Raw genomic sequence first — 22,096 nt, forward strand, 5'->3', positions numbered from 1 at the left:
GCATGACCCACCTGCCCAAACTAGCTCTGACTACAGTCAGCTTGTTCTAGAGATGGAGGGGAAAAGCAAAAATCTTTGAAGGAGAAATGTTGGAATTTGCCAGCTGATGGCAGTATTCGAAGGAACCATCCCTAAGACATCTGATGATTGGCCAAAAAATCAGGGTTGTGCAAAGGACTGAAAGAAAATGTCCCAGGTGAACACTGTTAAAGTGGGTGGTGTTTGAATCTACCAGTCAAAGCTGACCATCTGAAGCTCTCTGAAAGGTCAGCAATCACTTCTAATGCTACAGAGGATTGTAATACATTCCAGCAGGCTTGGCCACAACCTGCTTAAAAAAATAAACTCAAAGCAAGTCTCCCCCCAAACTCCTGTTTAAAAAATAAAAATAAAAATAAAAATAAAAATTTGGGCAATTATTCTGCAGGACCTGTACAGTAAATACTTGCCTCTGTCCATGCACAAGTCCAATGTATAAAGCATGGGATCAAACTCTTTCATTGGGCAGGCTAATCTGAAATCTCTAGCAGGTTTCAGGACATTTGTTATTTTGGCTAATGCAGCCCTCCAGCTGTAAAATGTTTATTTGGCTGTGAAAAGACTATGAAGTAACAAACTTTGATGGATTCAGAGTATTGTTCTCTCTTCCTTTTTTGGGATGCTGTTTGCCTCCAGCTCTCCTGGGGAATATGTCTCTTTTTCTGAATGCCATAAATATTAGAAGCCTAGAATGACTGCAAATGTGTGTAGGACAGGTATGAGCCATGCACTGCTTACAACCCTTTGTGGCGGTCTCCACTGAAAACAGATTGTCTAAAAATAATGGTGCAATATGACTGCACAACACTTCAGTGTTTATTCTTGTTCTTATTTAAAGTTGCTAATATTTTATTCTTGCTTATTAGCAGATTACAGGTTGAATAATACCAGGACACTAGGATTATTCATGGAAGGAAATGAACTTTGGCTCCATGAACGTAGTTGGGAAAGGAGATAGAGGAATATATTATTTCTTGAGTGACCTCTCTGAGACCTCCTTGTGGTGGTTGGTATAAACAAACTGGTAATTGGAAAGTTTAGAATAAATAAAAGGCAGCTTTTTAAAACCCATGTATGTGCTATGTAAATGAACCTTCCAAAATGAAGCTCAAGTCTATATGTTACAAATCCTTTGCAAGAGGATTGTTTGAATATATTTTTAAGCAAACATTTACCAGCTGTGTGAAGGCATGAAGCTTGTTTAGAAACTCAGAAATATTTTACAAGGTGAGGACAGAGCATGCTTTTGTTCGTAGTCCCTGGCCTAAAATTTTCAAAAATACTTAGTAACTTCTTTCTATACTTCATTTTTTAGATACAATGAGTTGAGGTGAAATTAAAATTGGGAGTCAGATACGGGATATTAAAATCTTTGTGGGAATGTGTATTCTGTGCCAGAAAGAGCCAAACGTGAGAGGCCTGGCATGTTTCTTAGGGCTGGATACTGAGGAGGGCAGGCAGCAAAGCTTTGATCTCTGCACTTTGTTAATCTCAGTGCTTGAGGTTATCGCTCAGATGTTAGGATACAGCCTCATATTTCAAAAGAGGAAGCACAGCAGGCTGTGGCACTGTCCACTTGAATCTGTTAGTGCAGGTGCAATCTGCAAGCTGAAGATGCCATCCTATAAACACTAAAGCAGGTAAATGTATTTCATATGTGAACAGTCCCATAAGGTGAAGAGTTTGTTGACAGAGGCAATTGCTCATCAGTGAAAGTAAGTGGTTCACATCCCAGGCTCTTGCCTGCTTGTGAAAGTCACATTTTGTATAAGTACTTGGAGGGTCTGACTCCTAATTCTGGCAAATGATCCTAAGAAGACCATTTTAAAGGAGATTTTGCTTGTTCCATTAAACTCATGAAGAGATTTGCAGACACTTCATGAGCACAGATCTGCACTCTATTACCATTGGATCTTTTAATCTGGGCTGATTGCAAATCACGACGACTGTGTTCTTAAAACCAAAACAACCGATGTATTAACTTCTCTAATATCTCCCTGCAGATGAAGTTTCATTTCATTTGACCTTAGACAAAGTTCAGCTGGAAGATAAAGCCAATTTTTAGCATTGCATAATTTTGCATGGGAGTGAATTTTCCTCTTTAAGTCTTACTGTTTTTGTCTGGGGAGGGGAAAAGGGAGGGGAACAATTTGACAAGAATCAGTTGCTGTGATTTAAGAGAATGGAAGAAAATGGCATCTTCCAATAAATAGATATTTTATTAAAGTTGGATACTGTGACAAATAGTTTGGGCTTAGAACTTCAGATTTGGTATGTAAACAGAGCAACCCCACTGAGATTTGTGTGCATTGTGAAGATTAATGAAATATACTTTATAAAGACAGGCAATGATTCACTGAGTAAAAATAGGCGGCATCTTAAAGGGCTTGTAAACACAGCTATTAATTTTACGACTAAAATCTTATATTCTTTGTCTGTCTTAGAGAAAAATGCCACTGAACGAACTCCATGGCACTATTCAGCAGGTACAAATTCAGCTCTTAGATTTTTAAATAGATTTTAACAGTGGCCACAGTTGCATTTTTGCTTGCATGTTTTGTCCATCCTCTGAAATCTCTTTATGATACTTTTACTGTATAAAATATTCATCGCTTCCATTTTCAGCCATCCTCTATACCACAAACTCTCCTTAATACATTTGCTGCAGTCAGTTAGCAATAGCAATTACAAAAGGAGGCACAGTTAACATGCCTCTCTTTCTCTACCTACTTACCTCAGGGTTTTGCAGTCTAGAAAGTACTCCTTGATGTGAGTCACTAAAAAGGTCTTGTGATTTTTTTTTTAGGGTTGATTGTGCTTAAGGCTTAGTGTGATGCTGCACTTCACTGTTGATTTGAAGGAAGGGGAACGACTTTCCTCTTTTTCTCATAACCTCAGGTCTAGTAATTTTTAATCATTCTTTTTCGGTATCAAAGAGCAGCTTTCTTTGGCTCGTTGCAGCATTGTGTTGATCTTCCCAACAGCTCCTGTCTGATTCTACTGTCTTGATCTTCTGCATGAAGTGTATGTTTGTCGACTTTCAAAAGGAGAAAGCTACAAAATTTGGGCAGGAGCCAAAAGTTTGGTTCAAGCTCAATGGTATTAAAGTCTATTTAACGGAACACAGCAAAATCATCATCATTTTCTACAGAACCCACTGGCCGCAAGTATTGTTCTTTTTAAGCTGAAAGCACAAATAAGTATATAACACTTTTAAGAAATAAGCTAAAGGCCCAGCTTAGTGCTTGTATAGGAACATTAGTGGCCACTTTCCACCAGTGAGGTGAGCACAGAGATCACAAATACCGTTTGCCGTCACCTGCCTGCATCAGCTGGAGGAAGCAGGAGGTATGGCAGGAAGGAGATAGAGATTCACCTAGAGGAAGTTCACACATAGGTAGAAGTCGTAAAGAACATGAAGAGCATTATGAGCTCTTTAAAACATTAAATACACCTTTTTATTCCTTTGTGATGCGGGCAGATACAAGTAAAGCTGTAGAATGATGTGAAATATGTACTTTTAAATTTTTTTTCAGTTTGCTCAATTTTTATATTTACCACTGTTGCTGTTCTTGTAAGTACTTTATCTCTATTCTTAGGCTAAAAAGAAGAATCCATTAATTCATCTTTATACAATAATCTGCCTATTAGAAAGAATCAGTCTGGCTGAGTTCACCTATAACTGCATATTTAAAGTATGTAAGCAATTTCCTGGTCTTCCGTGACAAAATCTGCAACAGTTCACATAGACCTGATGGGAATTCGTCCCAAGGCTGTACCTTGTTTTTAGAAATGAAGCAGTGTTTGTGGGCAAGCAGGCTCCCTTTCTTACCGGGGTATTCCACCTGACAACTGTTGCAAAGTAATGAGATAGGATGGGAATTTCCATCGGGACACAAGCCACGGTTGTGAGCATGCTGTCATTTATAAATGTTCCTATCTCAGTCTGCCCATGGTGTTATTCTATGTGTTTTTCATGAGGATATAATAGTATTGTGTATCTTCTAATACTGCAGAGGCTTATTTGTCTGCCAAACTCTGCTCTGTTTAAAAATTGTTTGGAAATAGTGTTTTCCCTGGTAATTACTCAGTCAGAGTTGAAACAATCGCGCTGCAGTGCAGCCATGCGGGAGCCATAAGGTGTTCCTGAGCCCTGTGGGCTCATCGCTTTGGCAGCTCGTTGCAGAGAGGTAAACTAAATCCCCAAAAGTTTCTGCCCAGCTTCCACAAAGCAGAGAAAATGCAGTTTGGGGTGAGGTCCCTGGGGGAAGGAATCGCCCAGGGCTGGGAGATGCAGCGGGGTGCGGCTGGTTCGGAGGGGCTGGGCTCGGTGCAGAGGTGAGCAGCCATCACAGCACAAGGAGGCCCTGCACCTAGGAACAGGAAAGGGTTTGGGAGTCGTGCACATTCTGGGTCATGCACCTCAGGGCTGACATGACAGGTTTTGTTTTTTTCATCTTGCAAGTCATGGTAGACGAGGCTAGACAGCAGGAGAGCAGTCTGCCACCCGTCAGCTTGGCACGCCTGGGTCAGCTGTGTAACCTCTCATGGTCCAAATCTCTTCTGTAAAGCAGCTGAACTCAAGGATCTGATAAAGGGTGTATTAGTGCATGGAAAATACAGAACTGGCAACTAAGTTCCCTTCTGTTGCAGAGCTGCATGCGTTTTTTATTTTCTATGTATAAATCAGTATATTTCACTTGTTTTGTAGTAATTTGTAACACACAGATCCGTGTCTTCTACAGTGACCTAATATTCAGGAATCATCCCCTATTTGGTTGTTAGAGCTAATTTTTCAGCCTGGTTCTCCTCTTAGCTGCGCCATGTAAGGAAGTCAAAAATGAATTTCATCATTAATTATCTTATGGAGCAATCTTGGTTAATGCCACACTAATGTCCAAACAGATCAAGGAACATTCCTATCATTGACATCCAGGCAAATTTCCCTTGGAAGGCACTGGAGACTGCCTTAGTGAGAACCTCGGGACTAAGTTCAGACCTTTCTTTCTGCTCAAAATTAGGTAACGTCACAAATCCAGGTGAATTCTTTCTGCTGCTTCTTGGTATTTTGTGAGATGTCTGCTTTCTTTATGGTAACATGTCGTGTTCTTTCTGAGATATGGAATATCAAGCACACCTCACGCTTTCTTACATGTCCTTATTTTGTCACCAGAATTTGTATTTTATTTTTCTTCCTAGGAATAGCTTAAATAAGTGCTTGAAAATTTTCTGAAAGCTTTTGAAAACCCTGCTTTGCCTTCCAAGTTTTGGGCTGTTCCGTATGTACATGCAAAAGGGAATGTGCCCAGACCTTAAAGTAGATGATGTCCTTCTGCACAGTTTATATTACCTCGCTGTAAACTCATACATTGGGCATTGAGCAATAGTTAAAAGCATATTGAAATTAAAATCCTTATGTAGGCACTTAATCTTCTCTTGTGAAGCTAGCTGCTATTGGCTGTGTCGACAGCTCAGTAATTTCACAGAAGTAGCCTTTAGTGTTTCCTGTCCTCCTTATGAACTCTAAAAATATTCTTTGTTTACTCCTTACGGGACTAGTTGGGCAAATGCAGAATCCTTCAGCGCTACTCAGTATCTGCAAACACAGGGAGAGATGCAGTCCCTCCTCTGCAGGAGCTATGGACACAGGTAGGCACAGCACCAGGGCTAGGAGAAGCACCATGTGCACGGTCACACGGGAACTTGGCAAGGGACAGCAGCAGCTTACAGCTCCCCTGAGACCTGCTCAGCATCGTGCTCGCTGACTGCAGCTCGCTGTTGTAGCAGGAACTTGGAGTCTGCTAGATAAGTCCAGGCTACTTCACCCTAAGATGAAGTAGATGCAGATGCTCTAAGATGCAGAGCAAGTTGTCCTCTTGTACAGCAAGCTTCTGTTGTTTAAATTCTTACAAATATTTCTGCAACTCTGAAAGGGTTTTACCATAGTTTCCATGACATGGTGTTGTAGAAAAAAGGGTGCTGTTTGCAGAGCTGCTTGTTTCCTGCAGACAATTTACCCGAGCAGATTAAGATCTGAGATTTTCCAAAACACAAATAAGGTAAAATACAGTGGAAAATAAAGGTTCCTGCTACTGTGGCTACCTATTGAACTCACAGCTGAATTCAGATACTTTTTGATGAAATCACTACATGAAAACCCAAAGAACTACTCTGGAAAGCACTGAAGAACTAACTGTCACATTGGCACCCACAGTTTCTCAGAACCTTTTTCTTTTTTTTTTTTTCACATCCACATCTAAAAAGTTAACCAAGTATATTATTCATCAGTTATATTGTGCTCTGAGCAATAAAGCTCTTTCATCCTATCAAATTGAGACTGAAGATTTCATCTGTGTGGGAAACACACGGGTCAAATGTTATCTCAAATCAATTTAACAATGAGTACCAGACATAGGAGCATGGTGTTGAGATGATGTTGCAAGTGAATAGACCAGCTATAGTAGCACCACTCCATTCTGAAAATAAATAAGCAAATAAGCATCACGCAATTTAAAACAACTGGATTTGAATCTAAAATTAATAATTTGATTATCAGGCACCGGAATAGCAATGTAGGCTTTTGCTAACAGCTGGTTTAAGATTTCTACCCCTAAGGTTGGGTGGGTTCATACTGCCTAAGCTGGCTTTTCAGATGCATTTAAAAACTGCAGTCAAAACACTTGGTGGCAAGATTAACAAGCTGGAGATTAATAAAGCAGAAGTGAATCACGTGTGGCATGATTTTTCACTCGCCCTGATGTTTCTGCCAGTCACAGCCCCTGAGCGATGGCTTGAAATACTTGCACTGAGCTCAGTGGTGACCCCCATGGTCGGACACAGAAGGCAGTGGCTCAGTACAGAGGAAATGAAGAGTTTGTCTCTTCTTATCAGGTCTCTTCTTGTCAGGCTACAGTTTGTTGCATTGGTGGCTCCTGTTGGGCTATATCAAATACCAGTGTCGACTGGAAAAAGAGCGAGTAAGTTTTGAGAGAGAGTTTTATTAGCCATCTGCTCTTTACAACGGTTTAAACATTTTCAGGCAGAGTTTAGAAATGTTAGGGCTGGCCTAACTTTGAATCCACACAGGTGTCTCCCTCTGGTCTGCACAGATCATGAATGTACAGCTCCCAGCAATAATTACTGCCAGTAAAATATGGAACTAATAAATGTCTCCAGTTAGAGGCAAATGGAAGAGCATATTTCAAACAGTAAGTGTATTGTTTGAACTCCCATAGAGTAACAGCATGTATCTGTAGGCTTGGTTAATAAATAATTATGGTGTAAAATTAAACATATGGAAAATATTTCCTTTTCTGTTTTCTAATTTATAACTTAATTTAAACATTTTTTGACGATGGTCTTTTCTGCAAAGGAAAATAGCTGGAGTATGGACAGGTGATTAAAGATATTTAATTTTCACCTTTAAATATTAATTTCTCTCCCAAACCCTTATGCATGGGAAAATTTATACATATGAATTGTTCATCTAACTTTAAAATAGGACGTATGTGACTTCAGAGCCAACCTCTGAAAGGTGACTTGCAAGTAAAATCTGTAAGAGTTTCAAGAATTTGTATTAAATCATTGTTCCATGAGGCAATCATGCACAAATCCGTCTGCTTTGAGGACAAGTCTGGGACCTGTTTCCAAAGTATATGAACAGCAGCAGTTTTTGCCAGTTGGCAGCCGGGGACCTGAAATATCTGTTATTTTTTAGTGCAAGTACGCCATGCTACAGTCTGCGATTTAGAAGGTTAGTGTTTGCAAATCATACATAAAAACTTCCTTTTGTTTCATTTGTAAGCTTTTTAATTCAGCTGGTGTCCAGAATATTGTTAAACTCAAGGGTATTAAGTGCAATGGTTTTGTTTTAAAATCACAGTTTTAATGCATTTTTGGTATTTTGAACTCCAGATGCATTCTTAGAACATTGAACATTTTTCAGCTACCAAAACTAAGATTGAAATAAACTGTAGTGGTAGCACACCTTGGGCTCAGATTTTCTATAAAATCTCCCTAAAGGTTTTTCTAAAGATCTTTCTGAACTAAAAATTTGACCAGATGTAACAGGCTTCCATATTGAGAACAAAATGTTTTGATGCTGCTGATGCTGAAGAAGGAATTATTTCTTAATTACTTTAACGTCTGTTTAACTGGCTTTCTGGCATCTCTACCTTGTGTTGCTGTGTGTCAAGTCAGGGTATTATTTTATTTGTTTTAGAGCATGTATTTGGGCAGGTCTTTGCACCTCCTATTTATGAATGATACCATAGATGGGGTTTCTTAGCCTAAGCGTGGCTAAGACAAATACCAGTGGAGTCTGATGGAAAATGTACAGCCTTAATAGACGTGCTGTTATGCCCTGTTGAATTTTGTTGTAGTATTTATTTTGCTCAGAAAGAGAAAACAAGTAATTAGCCAAGAAAGCTCACAGCTGCATAGCATACTCCCCTCTCTCCTATATACACACAGCCTATTGGTATATTCAAAACTGGCACTAATGAAACATAAATAGATTCTTTTCCTGTATGGAAAAGACTTTTAACGTTGAATGGGAATGAAAGCAATAGGTTTCTTTGGAAATCCTTGTTACTTGGGGTCTAAGTTTGGATTTGGGGTTCTAAAGGTGTCTGCAGTTCCCTCCTGCATGGTACGATGTCTCCATGGATTTGCTTATTGTGTTTTACTTGTTTGTTTAAACCTGTCAGGAGATGGGACCCTGTTTGTAGAATTCTAGCCTTGCTGTTTGCCACAAAATCTGAGCTTGGGTTAAAGTTGGTGTTTTGAGGTGGGGACAGCTGTAAAACCCCAGCCTCAACCATCTAAAACCTCAGTCAGAGCCATCTGATCCAGGATGTACCTGATGTTGCGGAAATTCTGAAATCATAGTTCTGAGATAAAATTTATGTTATTTTTGAAGAGGAAAGTATGGTATCCAGGGAGGGAAATGATTTTTTTTCTACCCAAAATCTCCAGAAGAAACCTTTCTTTGCATAGTTGTGTAAACAGCATGCTTCAGTCCCTCTGTGTACCAAATCTCCTCTTCCCCCTCTGTGCATTTCAGCCTGCATCTGTGATGTGCAGTGCTTCCAGCAGTGACCCCTTATTTTGGCAGCACTTTTGGCAGTGCCCACCAACGTCGTGCTGCCACAGGCCTGTCCCTCCGTGGTACGGGCACCTCTTGTCAAACTGAAATAGCTGCCACGTGCAGGCCGGCCAGGGCTGCACACCAGGCCTCGGTCATGTACAGCCACGCCTGCTCCATTCTTGTCTGCTTCTGGGTGAAAAACCACAGGCCGTGTCCTTTCATCACCCATATTTACCCCTGGGTTTGGTGCTAAGAGACATTAGCAAGCAGTGTGATGCCATGGTGGTGGTTCTTATCTCTACACGCTGTGGCTCTGAAGCGTTTCTGGTCAGGGATGCCTCGCGTTCCTGGCATAGCATGATAACATCTTCACCGCGGTGCTCTGTGCTCTGCAAGGCCTTGAACAACATTCAAATAGGCTTTCTGCCTTTTCTTTTAAAGGGGGGAAAGGTGATTTGGCTTCAGATGAGACAGGATGGATTGGCTTACATAAGCTGCATGAAATGTAGCAAAGTCCTACCCTGCAGCACCCTCACAGTAGGGACAAGCTAATGAATTCCCCATTCCCGTGCTCGTAGAGCGACTTGGAAGAATATAGTTTTCTACTTGAGTGAAACATGCTTCCTTTCTAATTCTTCTGCACTTTTTAACAATTGCCCTTCTGTCCAGCCAGTCCCTTGATACCAATAGGAGAGCTCCTATTGACTTCAGCAGGATTTCCATTGAGGGCCGCGGGTGCCTGATGTCCCTATCTGCGGATGAGATAACAGCACTTTGCATAGCAGAGGTGTGGCACACAACAGCTAAAAATAAAAGGGAGAGAAGCAGACAGACCTGGCCTATTCTTTCCCCTTGAAAACCTTAGAAAAGCCTGTGCAAGTGGCTAAGGGAAAGGCTGACCCAAGCCCGGCCACATTAAGCATCTTTCCCATTATCTAGCAGGAACCCCTCCTCCAGACTTTCCATGTGGCAAGGAATTTCCTCTTCTGTCTGGCTGAATTTTTGGAGAGCCTTTAATATTGGCAGTAGCTCTGCACATTTTTTTTTCTGGGGAACTTGGTGGAAGTTGAGCTGGGGCGGTGAATTATAATGAAAGCAAAGAACACAGCCTCACGTCCTGCCCCGCGGGCTCGGTTTCTGTGGTTGCTTTGCCAGCGTTGTGGCTCCGTGTGAGGACCTGGGGCTGCTGGACCCCTAGCCCCACAGAGGTCCTGTGGGTTTGAGCTCTTGATCTCTGAACAAAATGCCCTCCTCTTGGAAGGAAAGCCTTCTTTCGCCAGGGTGTGTGCCAGCAGGCTGCCAGAGGGAGGTGGGGGGTGATTTATAGACAATGAGAGATTTTCAAGAGGTCTCCTTCCTATATGCAGGGCATCATAGGCAAGGATCATTAAACTGGCCCCCAAACTTGTGTTGAATTGTGCCAGAGCTGAAGGGTACTGGTGACTAAGTTAGATAAACTTTGAAATGCCTAATTGTTCTGTTTTTCAAACGCACCCTCACTGTAATGTTCAGTGCTTTAATAACAGTTTCCTTAGAAAGTTCAAAATGTTTTATGTGTCACAATGCCAGAAAAAATAACTTGTAGGGAAACAAAACAAATATGTAATTCTTAATGGGAAAAGGTCACTTTTCTATCCCTTCCTCCTACCTGCTGGAAACGCTCGTTTAACTGAACCGGTGTCCCCCAAACCTTTTTGTCTGCATCTTGCTTCTCACCTCGACAATTTCAGCCTCTTACCACAGTCCGTGCTGCCTGCGTGTAGGTGACACCAGCTCCTGCCTGCTCCGCGTGGCACAGCAGGGAAGAGGTGCTGGCCACAGCAGACCTCGATGCTGACAGCCATGCACCTCCCTGCTGCTTATCTTGCCCGGCGTCGGGCCAAGCCATGGGCCCTCCAGCTTTGTTTTCTGTCCTAGGTGGGTTTGTGTCCCCAGTGAAACTTTGGACCCTGGGCACGGCACGTTGTCACGTAAGGAAAAAATAATAATAATAATAAAAAAAAAAGCAACAGGGAGATATCGGATCAGGGATAAGATGGGGACGTGGGCTGGTTTGGAGGTCGCAATGTGCGTGCTTGGCAAGCTGGTGGCAGGGCTGGAGCAGCATCAGAGGCGTCTGACCGACCGGCCACTTGTTCTGGGGGACAATCAGTGTCCCAGGGACACAATGGGAGGGGAATTACTTAGTCACAGGCACACAGAGAGAGGAAGCCTCCACTTGACAACGTGGATATTTTTGCATGTGGTTATTTTCTTCCAGTTTTGCCTCTGCGTATCAGCAAAGAGGCTGCAGATTCCTCTAGAAGCAGTAAGAGGAAGTGAAGGTAGAGCAGGGAATGAAAATGGCTAAATTCTGGGTAACCACCGTGCCGTGCTGCCTCCACACAGCCCGTGCACGCTACACACGCACCAGATTGCTGCTGAGAAGTGCTTCTCTTCTACTCGTGGCTGAAACCACTTCAGATTGCTGGGGGAGTCACTGGTTTCTTCCCAGCTGTCCTCTTCCTTCACTGCAGCCTCTCAGGACTCTCAGGTGGCCTTACCGTGGTGAACTCCAGCTCTGGTTTCTCCAGCTCAGGGTCCAGCACCTCTTCTCCCGATGCCTCCGCCTCTCTCACGTGCCTTCTTCTGCAGCCTGGCGTGCCCATAACCTTCCTCTGTGCTTTGTGCCTCATGTAACCGTTTGGTTCCTGCACAAAAATCCTCCTTGTTGCCACACGGACATCTCTTCGAGGAGTATGACCTTTTATCTCACGCCACTTGATATGTTCACAATTAAAGAAAAGTGATGTTTTGCAGAACACTACAAAAGACCATGAAGCTTTAGGACCTCTTGTAAATGTTTTATGACAAATACTGTTCATGACTCTTCCGAGCACTCTTGGGCTGCATCTGGCTCTCCAGTGAAGGCTTGCTTTCCTGAAGTGTTTTACTTTTTAATTATATGTATAAATGGGGCTGTTTGTGCACTGCAGAAGGTACATAAGAGTTGTAGGCATGTGTGTCTAAAAAAAAGTTGTGCCTTAGGCCATACCACTGATCTCTATAATTCACATGTGGGTTTTTTTTGTTGTTGTTTTGTTTTGTGTGTGTGTGTGTGGTGACAGCTAAAGCCAGATAGTTCAGAGGAAGCTGTAATGCTTTGAAAGTCCCATAATAAAATATCTGGGGAGGTTTTTTTTGTGTGTCACATGAGCCAGGTATCACCAGGCAGCTAAAGTCTGATGCTTAGCACTGACTTTTGATGTGTTTGACCCAAACACCCACACACACTTCCTAATAACTTGCTAGAGATGAGGCCTGGTCCTGCAGTCTTGCTGAGGATCTGGGCTGCCACGCCAAAAGGCCTTCTGCAGGCACCTGGACAAAGCAGCTAGAGAAGCAGCTAATCCTATTCTTAGCTTGGCATGCAAGTTATCTGCGAGAGGACAGACTGCCAGCAATGTCTGGTGACATATTTGTCCAAGGGAGGGAGGTTTTTGCCAAGATGCTGTGGGTGCTGCTGTATGGAGTTGAGTTCAGAAGCAGAAAAATCTGTGAAATGTGAATTCAAAAACACAGCTGTTGTTAAAGAAATACGGAGCTGTTCCCAGTAACACAGATATATTCAAGATACAGATATTTTTAAAAAATTATTTTTTAAGTATCAGGAAATTAAACAGTAAATGCTGCGGTGTCAGCCAAAGTTAACTCTACCTAATACTTTTGGCTTGGCCACCAGAGGTGGTAGCAAGCTGTCTGCGCAGTTAAATGCTGTTTTTATTTCGTTTCATTTTAAACTTAAAGCCCTTTATGCAGGTTAAACATTCTGGGACTTGTGCTTGACTGTCACCCAGCAGTTTGGGCCGTGTGTGCGTAACCCGCCGGTGAGTACGTGTTACAGATCTCCCTCTGTGCCCGCTCTGCAGCAGTTGGTTATAAATTTGTTAGCAGTTCAGGAGGAGAGCCTGGACTCGTGGCGCGCCCCAGCAGCCTGGGCTCGAGGGCTGTCCTCCAGTGCTGTTGCTGGCTCCGGATGGCAGCTGCTTGCAGATGCTCCTTGGTTTCTGCCAAGGGAAAAGCAAACCTGTGACTCTGGGGCAATTGCAGTACCTGGCAAAGAGCTGATCTGTAGTCTGAAGGCAGGCTGCTCTGCTGCAGGGAATTCAGCCTGCAAGGCTCTGCCAGGCACCCCAAAAGTCCTCTGAGGCACCCACCCACCCCAGAGGGACTCCTGTATTGGGAATCCCCACAGGCTATGGGGTTTGCCCACTCAGTGCGTTCCCAAAGGCACAAAGGTCAGGTGCTTAAATCAGGAGGTGCAAAGCCTCCCCTCGCCCATTGCTGCCCATCTCCCAGCTGGGTGCAGAGGAGCTCTGCTTTCAGAGCCAGAGACCTGCCCTCCCCTCTCCCAGGGGGGAGAAATCTCCAGCAGTAAGTCTGCAACCCAGGGGGAAAGTTGGGGAGATTTTTTTTTCCCTCCTATATTCTTTATCAGCAGACACCAGCCAGGATTTAGGCTAAGCCTGTGATGCTCAGGCTGACCCCAGTGGGCCTGGCAGCGGACCTGGCTCAGGACAGCGCTGTCTGTGCTGGGGACCAAGCTGGCAGCATCCCTCACTCTTGAGCTCCTCCTGCAGGCAGCCGCTCGCAGAGCTTGAAATCTTGAGTTCCTCCTGCGATGTATGAAGCAGGACAGTCTGGGAGATGACCTGAGTGGAAACAAGAGGTGGTTGTGGCTTCTGCCTCGTTTGCTCTAATACGAAGCAAAGGTGGAAGCTAATCCGTGTGGACAGGTTTCAGCTGTGCTCATCTGTGCCCTGAGGAGCGAATGCAAAGTACTGCTTTGAATTCCTGGAGCCACGGATTTCATGCATGGATATAATATAAAAAAAGTCACTTTAGTTCAGCAGAAAAATATTTGGTCCCACTAGGCAAGGAATTGTTTTCTATTATCTGCATCTCGAGTAACAAATCCGTTCTGATAAATGTGGACAATACCGTGTCCATTGTTGTTGGCACCCAAAAATCACAGATAAGTTGTCTTGGGCAGTCCTAGTGGATGATGTCCAAAGATGACAGGCTTTTGCTACTGATAAGTTCAAAATAAATGTAGGTTTTTTTTTTTCAGTATATAGGCAAATTGTTGTTACTGCTGGGTACTGAGTGTTCCGAGTCCAGTTACGTAAGAGCAAACAGTGACGAAGTTGGCTTGGAGCCTTCTTCAAGGTTTATTTGGATCACAAAGAGAGTTCCCTGCTCTGAAAAAAAAAAAAAAAAAAAGGAGAAAACTGGGTTGATTTCACACTTGAAGCCTTTCTCTATGAATGCCTGTAGCAACACCTGGCAGAGGTCCCACTATCACAGAATGAAGGCACCAAACTGTGTATCAAAAATACAAGAGGAGCAGAGCAGCCAGGCAGGACATCTCTGTCAAGGAAATTGATGCCCCATTCATTCAGCCCCACAGTATGTTTTTCTTAGACATCCTGTGCCTCCTTCAGGGTTTTAAAACGAACCATAACAACTTGTTCCTGCAGACAAAGCCCAGTGCTCGTTTGTGCTTGCCAGGTCAAGCTCTTGCTTTGCGTGCAGGCAGAGACCCTCCACTGAACCCACTTACTGCAGTGGGAACTGCACAAGGAAAGTGGGATAGAAAATTACACTGCTGGTAATGCATAAAGATGAGATGAAGAGCCAAGTGGTTAGGCTTTAGAAGCCACAATTTAGGCTTTTTAATGAGATAAGTTTTCAGACAAATTATGTTTTTGTGGTTTACCTAGGCTGTAGCTGGGTCTCATCCAGCAAGGTGTGAGGGGCTGGGGAGAGCTCGGGTTCTCTGCCCTGCCCCAGCTCCATCAGCACCCTGGGCATCCATCACCATCGCCTCCGTTTCCCTGTCATTAAAATGACAGCAAACACCATTTGTGATGGTAAGACATTTTAGAAGCGCTTTAAGATCTTCAGAGGGAAGCGTATACATCTGCAGAAGTACAAAAGGTGTTTGCTTCTGTGCGTGTTTTTTTGTTATTTGTTGCTGTGATACGTTCTGCAGCTCTGTGTACTTCCCTTTCTGCTGTTTACAGCAGTCCCTGCTCGTAGCTGCTTCTCCTGTTCATGTCCTTGCACGAAGCAGGGCTGTTCTGTGGCTGACAGTCGTTCCCTTCCTACCAGAGTTTGTATGCAGCTTAATTCAGATTTAATTCAGTTGTGTGTGATCCTTGCTGCCTTCCACTTGAACTGGTGAGGCAGAGGGATATGAATGGAAGGTGTCTCTGTAGATACATGAATGGAAACATCTAAAAGCAGGTGGCCCAAAGTGGTGGGGTCAGGACTGGATTTGAATGCAAGGACAGCTTAAAGGCTCTTTTTGAGACCTCAGCAACAGTAATTAATTGGCTTTTTGCTTTAGCCTTTGAATTTATTTAACCCAGGGAGCAGACACTACTCTACCAACCTGCTAAGTAAGTGCCACAGTGTTTGTGGCTGGTTCTGGTGTCCGCAGCACCGGCCTTCGCTCCACTGCTGTGAACATTTTCTGTGATTAACTGGCAGAGGGAGCCCTGGCCAGGCTGAGAGCTTTCTCTTGCTGTTTACTATCATTATAATAAGATATTTGACCCATAGAGTAACAGCGCTAGTGCTGGGTCCAAACCAAAATCTTTGGATTCGAAATGCTCTGAACTTTGGGAAATGGTCAGACCCAAATTTTGTGGCTTGGCTCAGGCTATGAATGAAATGAGACTGAACGTGCCTAGGATTAAAAATCCTTTAGAGTCAGAAGCTTTCTTTCTTTTGATTTTTTTTTTTATCTTCATTGTTTGCAATTCTTCTTAGCACTTCACAAATACGAGACGTGATTCTCTACAGATTCCTTCGCAAATCCTTTCATATACATGGATTAGTGTCACAGACTTCTAATATACAGGAAGCCAACACATTTCTCTTTGATTTTTGGTTATGCTTTCACCTGTGTGGTGAAAGCAAGAATTAATACAGCTGTACACTTGATGTTCATAGGCTCTGAGCCTTTTTTTTTTTTTTTTTTGCTGCATGGATAGATACATACTTTTATATGTCACTCTTGGAAAACACACTCGTGATACGGTCTTAATTTTAAATTGGTCTGACATTTGAAACTAAACATCTGAGATGTTCATCTAACGCTTTCCCTTTAGAGACCCATGTGCCATTTTGATACACAAAGCCCACTGCACGTTGCAGAGAAGTCCCGAGTGTACACAGGGTGTTTAAAGAACACGTTAAATGCTACCAGATAGCTGGAGAGGGACTTGAGGGCTCTGGGCTGAAAATTTTTATTTGGGGACTAGTTTGTTACTTGACAGATGACAGCCTAATTTTCCTGGTTGTTTATTTTAGAGACGAGAGTGAACGTTTTCAGCACTCCTCTGCAGCAGCTCGCTTCTGCCTCTCTGAAGAGGCAGATCACAGCCATTTCTCTTAACCTTTCTGTTTACCCCCTTTATAAACAAAGGTTGAGGGGAGCTCCCCAGAAAGCTGACGTTTAAGTGCTCTGAGGACCTCGGTGAATGGACCTGCATAAAGGGGAGGTGTATGTGTATGTGCTGACATGTCCCAGGGAGGTTAGGGGCTGGCATGATAAAATAAATTTGGATTTCATTTTCCTTTCTCCTGCCTGAGCCTGCTGCCCTGCCTGTGGTTCCCCCTTCTTGCCCAGAGAGCCCCCCATCAGCCTGTCTGCCAGGAAAGCTGCACCCAGTCACTGTGGACCCTGGGTTTCAGCATTGCTCTTTTCTGCACCCCCTCAGAGCACCCAGCCCCGTGCTGGCAGCCTGGTGCCTCCCCTCCAGCCCTGTGAGGATGGCAGCAAGCTCAGCAGAGCATCCTGCAAACTCCCCGTGGTTGGGAGAGACCACGGAGCTGCAGCTGGTGGCCTGCGGGCTGGACCTGGCCAGCATGTGGGGCTTGGCTCCCTGCCTTCTCTTTAGAGGGGATGGGGAACAAGAGTTTGGGCACTGCAAACGCTCTTCTGCTCATTTGCAGCAACTGGAGACCTGGCCTGGGTAGCTGGAAGAAACACAAAACATTCCTGAGCTTGGTTGGGATCCACAGCTCAATTTTGGGCTTAGGATCTTCTCCACAGTCTGTACTTCAGTGTTCGCAGGGTTCGTATTACTGCGAGAGGGCTGTCAGGAGGAAGGCAGGTCAGCTCGGAGAGATCGTGCTTAGTGCTTCATGTGATGCTGAGCCCAAGCTCTCCAGTTCTTTAATGATATCTGATCACTTCTGGAGAAAAAAAAAAAAGAAAAAAAAAAAAAGATGAAAATAAGGAAAAAGCAAAGTTTGGTGTATCATGTTGATAATGTGAGGGTGGTAGGCACCCATAGACACACATTCCAGACATACCCTTACATGTCATAGCTGAGGGAAAAGCGTGTGCTTCCTAATGCATCACTCAGGCCTTAAGGTCTGAAAAAAAAAACACAGCAAAGGCTCCGTCAGCTAATCTTCTCCTAAAGCTAATACCACGATATTTCACGTCTTTTTTTTTTCTTTCTTTCTTTTTTTTTTTTTTCCCAGCTAGCTGTGTATGCATAGCTTAACATTAAAAGGCTAAGGTAAATTGTTTTCAGCTAGAAATGCCAGCTGCAATAAATCCTTTCTCCTCACAAGTCACGTTAACGGGGAGCTTGGCATTTACAGCCCCGAGCTGCTGACTCACCTTGCCGGCGGGTGTCCCCTTCGTGCCGGCTGCGCTCTCCAGGGACCAGCATCTCCTGCTGCTCTGCTCTCTCCATCTGTGGTCCCGCTGGGTGTCCCCAAGCCCACAGGGTCAGTCTTTCATTTCTGGCCAGCACCTCAGCACCTGGCTTTTATGTTGCATGCTTTGAGCCTGGTGTCATACTGGAAGGCTTCTGGGGTAATGAGTAGTCATAGGCTCACAGAATGGTTTGGGTTGGAAGGGACCTCAAAGCCCACCCAGTTCCAACCCCTGCCATGGCAGGGACACCTCCCACAGCCCAGGCTGCCCAAAGCCCCATCCAGCCTGGCCTTGGGCATCTCCAGGGATGGGGCAGCCACAGCTTCTCTGGGCAGCCTGTTCAGTGCCTCACCACCCTCTGAGTGAATTTTTTCCTCATATCTAATCTAAACCTCCCCTCTTTTAGTTTAAAGCCATTCCCCCTTGTCCTGTCACTACACCCCCTGACAGAGTCCCTCCTCAACTTTCTTGTAGTCCCTTTAGGCACTGGCAGGACCTTGTTAATCACCGCTAGTAACTCCTGGCATCCCCGTTATCAGGAACGGTTTGTCAGTGACCCTCTATAGGCTTCGCATGAGGCCCTGCTGCCATCCCAGTGATCTCCAGCTGACCTCCGCTGGCATCCCAGGGGCTATCTTGATACTTACAGCTATTTGGGGACCCAAACTGGCACCTACCACGTGCAGCTCCTTTCTCCCTCTGGTTATCTGCAGCCTTCCAGAAGCCTTTTTGGCTGGACGGCCTGGCTTTGCGGTGCAGGACGCACTACACCGCCTGAGTGCCTGCCGTGCCTATCTACCTCGTGGTATGTGTTGACTTAGCTCCGTGCAGCTCCTCTCTCCCACACTGCTCTATAACATCGGGAATATTTGCTAATGTGTAATATCCAGCCCTGTTGGCCGTGTTTATTCTGTGGTCGCAGCGGCAGGTAGGATCCCGGCTGTGCCTACAGCAGTGCCTTTATGCATCGGGACGCCTATAAAAACGTGCCCTGCTGTTTGTCCCTGTCCCCGGGTCTCTGCCCACGTTTCTGCCGTCTTTTACAGCACAGCGCCCCATCGCCAGCAGTCTGGGCTCATAATCTTTCCCCAGCCTGGAAACAAAATGCCCAACTCCTTTTTTTCTGAGCTACTCGCACGGCTTGCCGTGCAGCAGCGTGTGAAGGCTGTGTAGTATTCAATGAACTTCCCCTCACCGCTCGGGGTGGTGGGGACATTTCGGTGCTATTTCAAAGCAAAAAGAGTGGGAGGAAGAGACACAAGTTGTGCAGAGTGCGGCAGCACGGCTGGTATCAGGCTCTTGTTTGTGCTTTCTTCTGCTTTACCATTGGAAAGCGAGAATGTGAGGGTGGAGGAAAGAGCTGGGTAGCGGCGACGCCTCGCTGCCAGCACGCAACGGCTGTGAGGGGCCGGGCAGAAGGTGATCGGGGCTGTGGTTTAACTGCTAGGTGCGAGCAGCTTGGCCACCACGAGCCCCACGTCGCACAAAGAGCTCCTGGCACAGGGTTAATGCTATTGCCACCAGGCTTCGATGAAAGGAAATATGCAAAGCATGGAATAACCTGAGGGGGGAGAAGGAGGGTGAAAATTATGGTGCCCACAGATTGAGCGTGGAGGGTTGTGTGCGCTGGTAATGAGTAATTTAGAACATCTGCAGACCTTTTATTTTTTTTTAGTGTTTTCCATTTCCCTGCTTTGTGGCAGAGCCTTTTTAAAAAGTGCTGAAGGCGATGTTGTAGCCAGCAATAGGTGAATTTAAAAGCTTGGATGCATTTCATTTAGGTCAGCACTGGGATCCAGCGTGCAACCTCCAAATCCAATTTGTGCTTGAATAATCTCAATTTGCCAAGTCTGTGCACAAAAGGGAATTCACCCTGCCTCTCTTCCCCAAAAAAACCTTGAAGAGGGAGAGAGCTGCCATGCCCCATGTCAGCGTTAGAGGTTGGTCTGCTGTTACCTGCTGCTGTGCCCTGCAGAGGAACCACAGTGGGGTCACCAGTGTGGGGGCACCTTCTTTAGCCTGAGCTGTGCTTTGGTGTGCAGGGACCTCAATTTAAGTCCTTCTTCTGACTTCCACTCCACCAGCCCCACAAGCTCACCAGTGTTGGTAGCACTTACAGTGTCCCTTTCATCCAGGAGCATTTTAGGATTTTAGGAAAGCTGTTAAAAATAAATAAATAAATGAAAACCAAATCTTCTGCTTGCAGAAATAGATCTTCAGATTGTTTTTTGGAAGAACCGCTCCATAGCAGATATCTGAGCATTTCATTCCTTTGCTGCCATCTTTCAAGAGAGGAAAAATTTCTCCTTCCACACCCTCAGTTTAATGAGAAGGCTGAGAATAGGTACGTGGGGATTCCAGCTTTATTTATTTTTCCCTGCTAGGAAATGAGTCACTGCTAAGTGACAACACTGTCTCCAATCAGAGGGAGTCAGAGCTCGTGCATGCCAAGGACTCGTCTGCTAATTGCGACTCGCAGCAGCACGATCTCACAGCCGCACTCTGAACCTTACGCTGTGGCAGGGGCTGTTCTCCAGCTTTTCGGCTTGTCTCAGTTTTCATCCCAGCAAGCTGAGAAGAGCTTTTCACTCTTCATCACTTCCTCACCCCAGCGAGGTGCAGTGGTGTCGGTCAGCAGCACCAGCATCTTTCCATCAAGCCCAGCAGAGAAGCATCTTTTGGCAGAAATGCTCACAAAACTGTCCATCAGTCCTTCTGCATTTCAGCTGCCACACGCTCACCACACCAATAAAAAGTCATGTGCACGACCAGGCTGGGATGGCCTTACTGGAAAGCTGGCTGGAAAGCCTTTTCTCTTCCCTGGAAGACTGGGAGTCCTCTGGGCACTGCTTTGTGTCGGTGCCACTGACAGCAGGATCTCTACGTCCCATTTAGTTTAGCATAGACCTCAAGATGTACCCCAGATGTTGCCTTACGATGCCAAATATTAAAATTGAATGTCAAAATCAACTTTTTATTGCTCAGAACCTTTGCCTCAAGATTGTGCCCATTTTAGTTACATTAGTGCTCTGATGTGAAGCTGCTTGGTTTCCCTTCGGTGCTGAAAAGTAATTGTTTTTAAGAGGAGAATGAATGTTATGATAAAAATGTTCCCTTTCTGCATAACGAAGAAGTTTAACTGGCTCTAATTCTAGGGGAAAGTTATGTTGGCTTTAAGGGAAAAGAAAAGTAATTACAAATAACTGTGTGTGAAGCCAGATGAGATTGGCCGGATTTTGAGGAAAATGTATCTTAATCCTTTGATCTGACAGTTGCCTGGCAGTCGGAGCAGGAAAAGAAAGTCACTGGGGGGTTTTTCCATCAATGTGAGGTGGGAAATGCACATCCTACTTCAGAGATGGAAAATGAACAAATGAGCCTGCTGGGCGGCGTGACAATCGCACACGCATTCTTTTCTTGAGAAACTGCACATAGCCAGGATATTCTCGGTTTCCGGTGATAGGATTATCACGGGCTCTGCCTCAACCTCCTCTGGATCTTGCAGGCATGTTTACACAAGCAACACGTTACTAAATTATTAATGTTTTTATTTTGTGTAGCGTGTTCATCACAGCTGTCGCTCCCAGATCTAAACAAAACTGGAGCCCCACTGTCCTGCTGTGAAAAAAACATGGGAAGAAACTGTTTATGACCAAATAGTTTGTAGTCTAAGGCAACATAAAAAAATAAAAGGTAGAGGAGATGGATAGGGTCTGTTCAGGCATCCGTATGTCTGTCCATTATGTGCATGTGTGCATGCTTTGTTTGCATGTAGGAGGGACAGATGTGCATTGTAAAATGATCTTTTTCCTCTTTTTCCTTTTTTTTTTTATTTTTTTTTATTTTTAGCTTTTAATTTTGCAAAGTTCTTTTCCTCCAAAAGATTAAAACTGCAGCAGGACAAGGTGAGACATTGTCCCCTCTTCTTTTCAAACCCAAAGGCATCCCTTAGCATTCTTGTTTCAGACCACAGCTTCTTCCCCCTCCCTCCCCAGCAGGGCACCAGTTGCACCCCCTGCACAGCCGTTTCCAGATCACGGAGAGCTTCCACTAAAGGACCAACGCCATGTGTGACTTGGGGCTGTGTAGCTAATTGCCACCTTCTGAAGCTTGACTTCCTCTTGTAAAGAGCAAGGCTGTGGTCAAGTTGTAAAATAACAGCTTGAACATCTGCAACTCCTGATGTGCAGAATAGCTGCATAGAGAAATACACCAAAGGAAAACACGGGTTTTCAGAAACTGGGGTA

General features: G+C 44.6%; 1 protein-coding gene and 1 long non-coding RNA gene across 3 annotated transcripts in view; one reads left to right on the top strand and one right to left on the bottom strand.

Annotated features, from left to right (window-relative positions):
- Nucleotides 1-22,096, top strand: part of GRK5 (G protein-coupled receptor kinase 5) — a 172,963-nt gene that overhangs the window by 12,583 nt on the left and 138,284 nt on the right. The gene's annotated exons all lie outside the window — the stretch shown is intronic.
- Nucleotides 12,823-15,203, bottom strand: LOC110353010 (uncharacterized). Its single transcript, XR_002402900.4, has 2 exons — nucleotides 13,674-15,203; nucleotides 12,823-13,173 (listed from the first exon to the last, which is right to left on the bottom strand). It is a non-coding gene; the product is annotated as an uncharacterized lncRNA (long non-coding RNA).

Source organism: Anas platyrhynchos, chromosome 6, assembly GCF_047663525.1.
Source record: "Anas platyrhynchos isolate ZD024472 breed Pekin duck chromosome 6, IASCAAS_PekinDuck_T2T, whole genome shotgun sequence".
Lineage (NCBI taxonomy): Eukaryota > Metazoa > Chordata > Aves > Anseriformes > Anatidae > Anas > Anas platyrhynchos.